This window comes from Pteropus medius, unplaced genomic scaffold (assembly GCF_902729225.1).
Source record: "Pteropus medius unplaced genomic scaffold, Ma_sr-lr_union100, whole genome shotgun sequence".
Taxonomy (NCBI): Eukaryota; Metazoa; Chordata; class Mammalia; order Chiroptera; family Pteropodidae; genus Pteropus; species Pteropus medius.
This window is the reverse complement of record NW_024348533.1, coordinates 4,726,325-4,734,247: the sequence shown is the minus strand read 5'-3', so window position 1 is coordinate 4,734,247 and position 7,923 is coordinate 4,726,325.

The window sequence follows — 7,923 nt, the reverse complement described above, 5'->3', positions numbered from 1 at the left end:
CTGGTTCCCTGCCACAGTGTATAGCTCTCACATAGTGTCGCCATGTCTCAGTGCTTGAGTTGCCAGCAGCCAGCTGTGTCCTAGGTGCTTTACCTTCCTACTTTTCCATGAGCCATCATTGATGCCCCATGGAATGTCACATGTTTAAATAACTTATTTAGGCACTTGAGAGAAAATCCAAGGAGAAGGAGGAGCGAGGAAGAGTGATGAGAATAGAGAAAAGGTGGGAGTTGGCAGGAGATGATGCAAGGAGAAAAGGGAATGGAAATCAGATCTTCTACTAATTTGCTTGGTGTTCCTACACCAATTTATAAATTAGCATTTACGTTCATGACTGATTGGATAAACCAGCTCTTCTGATCTTCTCATTTGACAAAGCTACAGGCTTCTTTATTGAGATGGAACCAAGGAAGCTTTACAAGTGGGACAAAGCCACGTGGGGATGTGTCATAATAAGTGAAATGGTCTTCTATAAGTTGTTTTGCTGAAGGCTTGGAGTAGGTAATGCAGAGGTTATCAAACTGCTTCTCTGAGCCTCAGTTTCCTCGTTAGCAACCGGCTAAGCCACTGTACATAAAGACCCCCAAACACACTGGCTTTAACAAGACAGACCTCTGGTTCTCTTTACAGAGGTGGGTAGGTGGGTGGTCCAGAGATCAATAGTTGCCCTGCTCCACAAGGTCACCAAGGCTGGCATGTGGTTTTGCCATCTCAATAACATGGTATCTACCTGTGGGTTCAAGATGCCACTCCAGTTGTCCCACTCCTCAGCCAGGTGGAAGAGGCAGAGAAAGCAAAGGACTAAGAGCTTTCTTTTTAAGGATATCACCTTTTGCTTCTGCTCACATCCCATTGTCCAGAAGCTTGAAGGAAGCTGGGTACGTGCCCTGCCAAAACTCTGCTAGGGTCTTATTACTAAATGAAAGAAGCTGAGACCGGGTTCCTTGAAGTAGTTAGTAGTCTCTGTCATCCTAAATTCTTTGGAGGTGGTTCAAATTCCTCAACGGAGTTTCTGAGATCCAGTGGGCAACACCCCAATTCCCTACTCTCTACCAAGAAGCTGCACTCTCATCTGTTTTGGGGTTCTATCTAAATTTCTATCTGAAGAATAAGTTTCTCTGTATTAAAAATTTTTTAAAGACTATGTTATGTAAGATTAGTTTGCCAGCATGGAAAGAGAAGCTCAAATCAGTGAGGTGACTTAGCCCAAAGCACTTGTTACACTTCGGGGCTATATCTGGACTTTGGCCACTATGTTCTGACTCGAGGAGGGGAGCCAGAGGTGACAGGTGGCGCTGCTGTCCAGCGCCTGGCCCCACCTTCTTGCACACCGGCTCATTTGCTTTCCCACCCTCCCTCGACCCTCTGCCTCCCACATTCACCAAACAGTTCTCAGTCTCAGGAGAAAAATTTCATCTTGCTTCATGTGTGGTCATGGGTTATCCTCATGAAATGTCTTCACAATGGATGTGCTTTATCTTCACTCTCCATCATTAACTACCACCAAAGTCCCCCCGTCGGCCAGGTAAGAGGATGGGGTGAGAAGGGGTGGGGTGAGTGAAGGATAGTTGTCCCCCTATTCAGCCTCCTCTTCTGACACAAGAACAGTGTTTGATGGGTCTCATTGTTGCCCCACTCCATTTCCAAAATTCTCCTGAAGCCAAGTTCTGGTCAGTGGTATGTGTCAAGCAAAGTATGCTCCCTCCTTCTTCAGGAAGCTGGATCAAATAGAATGTCGATCAAATGGCTGGATCTCAGGCAGCCTTCTGGGACCACAGAAAGGAAGCAGGGCAGGAGCCTCGCATTCGTAAACACCAGTTAGCAAACCCCGCTTTGTGTAAATTTAGGAAACAGCACAAGGAGAGGAGTGTGTAACAAGATAATGTGAGCCTGAGTTTCTGATGATTGCAGAGCCACCATGGCAGCCTTGGGCTGCAGTTCCAGATCTTCATCTTGTCTAAGCCACTGTCATTTAGGGTCTCACTTAAAGCACCAGTCATCATCCTAATTGATGGAGGTAGGCTGGGATGGAACACTGCTTTCTAGCTGTCAAAGAAAAACGTAGCCGGACACTAGTTAAAGCAGGAAGAACAGGTTTTATTAAGTAACCACTGCAACAGGGGAAAAGAGTCACGTGTGAACTGTCTTCAACTTCCATTTATGGAGTGGGGGAGAGAGGGAGTGGTGAGAGGGGAATGAGGGAGGGGGCGAACAGAATCAGGGGAGTGTAAATTTACACAAAGCGGGGTTTGCTAACTGGTGTTTAGGAATGCGAGGCCCCTGCCCTCCTTCAGAGACTGGGAGACAGGGACACCATCTTTAAGCGTTGGCTGGAACAAACAGCAAATTCTTTCGTCAGCCTTGAGTTTTCCCAGGCAAGAACTTCAGAGGGCTGGAGTAGTCATCCGGGGGACATGGCCTTGAGCCGTTAGAAACTCTGCTAGCCTTTTAATCCCTTGACGCCGGGTTTGCGTGGTCTTTAGGTGCCAAGAGCCCTTCTGCGGTGCTCACAGCCCACCGCATTCCCACATCTGGGATTTCTTGGGGGCGGACCCAGAACAGCTCGACCCTTAGGAAAGCGGGAGAGGCCACCGATCCAGGGCTTCCCGGCTCGCAGAGCCGTACACCCCAGCCCTCTCCACACACCAGAGACCTAGGTTCCCACTGTCTTTTCTCAGCTAACTGGTCCTCAGGTGACTCTCTATTGTTTTTGAATTCCATGAGGAAAAATTTCCTTGCATTGCATGACTGGTCCTCAGTGCCATTTCACACCTGGAGTCTCTGTACGCAAACCCAGATGAAATTATTTTTCAGGCTTTCACTTTCAAACCAATTCGCCAGTAGAAATGGAGAGTGCACGCTTTTCTGTCCTCAATGTTAAGTTTTCCCTTCCTGATCTCTCCTGCTTTCTCTTGTTCCTCCTTTTCAGTTGCGTAAGGACTGAACCACAGACTCCCCACACTCCCCGCATCCGTAAGACCCGAGATCTTTAGTAAGTTTGAGTAAGTTATAGTTTTCTAGGAATTTTTCTCGTTTCACCTAACATTTCTAATTTATTGGCATTAAATTGTAAAATAGCATCAAACTTTAGAAAATCTCTGAGATTTCAACTACAATGGAATGGGTGATTTTTTCATTGTTGCAACAGGGAAAGTTCTTGAAGAGAATGACCCCACAAACATGAGAGATGTGAGGGGTTTTACACAGGAACTAAACAAGAGTAGCAGTGCCTATTGCAGTTTTGGTGGGCTTTGGTCTGGTAGGTATTGCGGTCTTACAGAAATGAATTGTTTCTTTGTGATTTGGCTTGTTTTATGGCTCGTGGAATTGTTGACTCAAGGAATTTAGAGGGAGTGAGTTACTCTCTCAGGAATTCAGTGTATGTCCAGAGGAAAAAAATTTTACAGTGTTCCATATTCCTTTTTATTCTTTTATTTGTGCTTTCTTTTTTTCTGGATTAATCCCACCAGTTTTGTTGATTTTATTAGTCTTTTGCAACACACACACACACACACACACACACACACACACACACACACACACACGGCTTAATTGATCCTCTATATTGTATGTTTGCTTTTCTATTTTATAAATGTCTGCATTTTATTACTTCCTTATTTTAACTTTTTGGGGTATTCATTTTGATCTAACTTTTTGAGATGGTGCTTAGGTGATTAATTACTAGGCTTTCTGATTTTCTAAAATATCTTCTTAGGCTATAAATTTCTCTCTAAACACTGCTGTACCCCACTGGTCCTGACATGTAGTATTTTCATTATCATTCCATTCAAAATATCTTCTTTAAACTATGATCAAGATGTGATCATTTGCAAATTTCTGGGTCTAATGGGGATGTTCAAGGTATCTTTTCATTACTAATTTCTAATCTAATTGCATAGAGAACGTACTCTGTATGTTTTCAATTTTTAAAAGTTGGTTGAGATTTACTTTTCGGGCAAACATATGATCAATTTCTTCCTTTAGCTTTACTGAGATATAATTGACATGTAACATTGTGTAGGTCAGTGTTTGAAAATGTTTCATGTGTGCTTGAAAAAAAATTATCCATGATACATTGGTGCAGTGTCCAATACACATATCTGTTAGATTGCTTATTAATCATATTGTTTCAATCTGTATGTTTACTAATTTTTATACCGCTTGTCCTATTAATTCTGAGAGAAGTGTCAAAAATCTCCCATCATGATCATGGATTTTATATATGTCCTTTGAGTTTGCATATTATTTGCCAACTCTTAAACTATGTTAGTAGGTAAATACTAACTTAAAACTGTTATATCTTCCCACTGTCTTCTCTTCTCTGAACCGTTTGTCTTAATATAATGATACCCTTTATCTCTAGGAGTGGTTTGTGCCTTAAAGTCTCTATTTCATCTAGTATTAGTAGAGCTACACACACCAATTCTCTACTGATTACTATTCACTTTGTGCTTTTTTTTTTTTTTTTTAAGGTGAGTCTCTTGGATGCAGCTGTGGTGGGGTTTTTCACTTTTGTCCTGTCATGGTCAAAATATTTGTGTCCCCACCAAGTTGCATGTTGGAATCCTAATGCCCAGTGTGATGGTGTTACGGGGTGAGACCTTTGGGAAGTGATTAGGTCACGAGAGTGGCACCCTCACGAATGAGAATAGTGGTCTTATAAGAGACCCCACAAAATTTCTCAGCCCTTTCCACCATGTGAGGATATAATTAACAATCCAAGACCCAGAAGACAGAGTGATCTCCAAACACTCTGACCGTGGGGTTCCAGCCTCCAGAACACATTTTTGTTGTTTATAAGCCACCCAGTGGCATTTTGTTATAGTGGCCTGAACAGACTAAGATATTGTCTGATAATCTTTGTCATTTAATGAAATTAAATAGAATGTAAATACTAATACTTTTGGCTTAAGATCAACCATCTTTTTATTTTTTAGCTCTGTCCCATCCTTCTCTTTTACTTGTCCTTTTATTTTTAAAGATTCTTTTTTTCTCTACTAGTATTGAAATTACACACCCTATTTTAGGATTCTCCTAGATTTTACAATATGCATATTAACCAAAACCTTTATCCTTATATATAATACTTCAATCTTTTTTACTCTTGACTTAATGTTATTGCTGTCTGATAAAAATTTTAAGTTTTAACTTGATTTTATTGTTTTACATAATGTTCATTGACATTTGCCTATGTATTTACTTTCTTGGCTCTTTATTTTTTTTTTGTAACTCAAAACACCATCTGGAAACACTTTCCTTCTGTATTAAAATGCATTTGTTAGAACTTCCTTTAGTGGGGGTCAGTAGTGGATAATGAAAACAAATTTTTGTCTTAAAATCTGCTTGTTTTGTCCCTTTTCTTAAAGATCTTTTCACTGGGTATAAAATTCTAGGTTGACAGTTATCTTCTCTTTATACAGATGTTTTCATTCCATTCTTTTGGCTTCCATTGTTGCTATTGAGAAGTCTATTGTTCCCTTAAAGGGAAATTTTTTTGCCTTTAGCTGTCATTTTTTTTTCTTTTTACACTGTGGTATGTGTAGATGTTTTTTTATAAATATCTTTGTATGCTTTAGGCTTTTCTATCTATAGGCTTATAATTCTCAATCCCATTCTCTTTGTCCTTTTTGTTCTGTCCTTGCCTGCTGAGACTAAGATTAAATATGTATTAAACTTCCAATGAAACCTTCCCTTCTCTGTGTTATCCCATATTTTTCCATATCCAAGCTGCATTCTTGATTTCTTCACCCATCTTTCATATTTTTCACCAACTCTTTTTTCCCGTGTCACAATCTGTTGCCAAAGACAATTATTTCCCACAAATGTAACCAATAATTCAATATGTGAAGTCTATGTGAGTCTCTTTTTTCCTTCTGGTTTTGTCATGTTGCCTTTTTCCCTTATGAGCCTAATTATCTTTGATCATTAGTTGCCCCTCGAAAATCATCTGTAAGATTCACTTGAGGTCTGGATTGGAGAAGTCATCTTCCAAAGCAGTTTTGTGTTGCTTCTGCCAGGTCTCAGGTTTTCTCTGGGTTGTAAGGGTTGGCCAGTAACCACAGGGTGTCAAGGATGTCCCCCACCGCCACCCCCACCTGCTCTGCTTAGTAATAAGGCCACTGTCTCCACAGTCCCCTGGGGCTGGAGGATGAGTTCAGACCTGGTTTTTCTTACCCCAAGGAGCAGGTTAGGAACCTAGCTTAACTTTGGAAAGGTCTATAAGATTCATTCTCAGAAGGGCCTGGCCATAACCTTCTCTTTCACTTCCTGTGGCTGAATTGGTGCTCAACTGTGTAACACCAGCAAACAGTCTGGGGCATAAACCGCTTTGGTGTTCCCCTCTGATGACAGGATCCCATTTTTAAACTGCTATGCCTGTTTAAATTGCACTCTCTTTTCACTCTCACTGCTCTTTTGAAGAGGAGGGAATACTATCTACATTTTTAAGAATGCAGGCATTTTTACATTGTTTTTGGTGGGAAATTGACCCACACAACCCAGCCTGCCTTTACCAGAAAGTATGATCCACCTTTTCAATATTGCCTTTCTCTTTTCTAGACTGAGGTTTTCCGGTCCAGGTTTTTATATATTTCTATCCTTCTAGTGCTTGCTCATAACATTTTATCAAAATAGTCAACAAAATCTAGACTTTAACACATCTTTACCCTCTTCCCAAATACAAGCACTGCAGACCACTTTTATGCAGATCTTCCAGCTTTTGGAAGATTTACCCATTGCCCAACATTTCAGTTTTACCTATCTTTAGCCCTATGAATTAGACACTGCTTTTACATGTTCGCATTTTTTTCTTCCTGAATATCAAGCATTTTCTCTGAAAAGAGGTAGGGGGTGGTGGTCCCTAAACCAGCTCAAGTCCTGAAGTGGCCTGCACGGGTGCAGTGGCACCTCACTGGATCTGCACCATAAAGTCCACCTGGAATGGCTGCAGACTCAAGTCCCCTCCTCGCCTGGAATTTAGCCCACGCTGAATGTATCTGCCCCTATGTAGGCTGAGACCAAGAGGCCTGTTTCCTGTGGGTCAGAGGCAATGGAGGCCTCAGTGGGAGCATGTCCCAGCGCTCAGCAGGCCGGGGCACTCCATAGCCCCAACTGAGCGATGGCCATCTTCTTCCTTATTAAATATGTGTCTCTCCTGAAGGTAGGTAGTGCATTAGGTACAGGTGGAGCTCAAGCAGGGGTAGGGGTGTGTGTGTGCACGAGGAAGGGTGAAGGCCTCAAGCCCTGGCCACACAGAAACCTCAAGTAGCCCAATCATCTAAAATAGTGCTGATCTTTAATAAACAAAAGACCAGTAGATAACCAGTGACTCCAAGCAATTGATAATTCCATGGCTTTCCTCCTTTCTGCCAAACGGGTACCAGCCCTGTCAGGGACTGGCCACTCTAGAGGATGTGTGAGCTTTTCTGATGCCGCCTTTGATCAGGCGAACTCATTTCTCATGCCTCCCTCTTAAAAAAAAAAAAAACTGAATTGTTTCACCAGATGTCACTGCTGCCTCTTCCCAGCTAGCGGTGGGCACTTTCCTCTGAATGCTGTGTCATTCAGCATCCATTAGGGTGGCTCTGCTTGTGGACTTTCCTTTGTCCTTTATTTATTCCTGTGCCTAGCGCTTAGGACAGTGGACTGTGCCCAGCGGATCCTCAGCAAGTATTAGCTGAATTAAGTTAATTAAATGGAAAGGATAATATTTGCCAGTGCTGCTTGTAGAGGGCAAGGAGCAAGTGCGGCAGTAACATTCCAAAATGGAGTTGTGTGGCAGAAATGCTTTTCCTCTCCCTTTCCTAGTCCCATCCCTTCCCCCTCCATCAAAACTTACTGCTGTGGGTTTGGAGACAAAATGAAAAAATAATAGTCCTAGAGAGGTATGGAAACTTTGTGGCTAGAGACACAGAATCCTAGAGA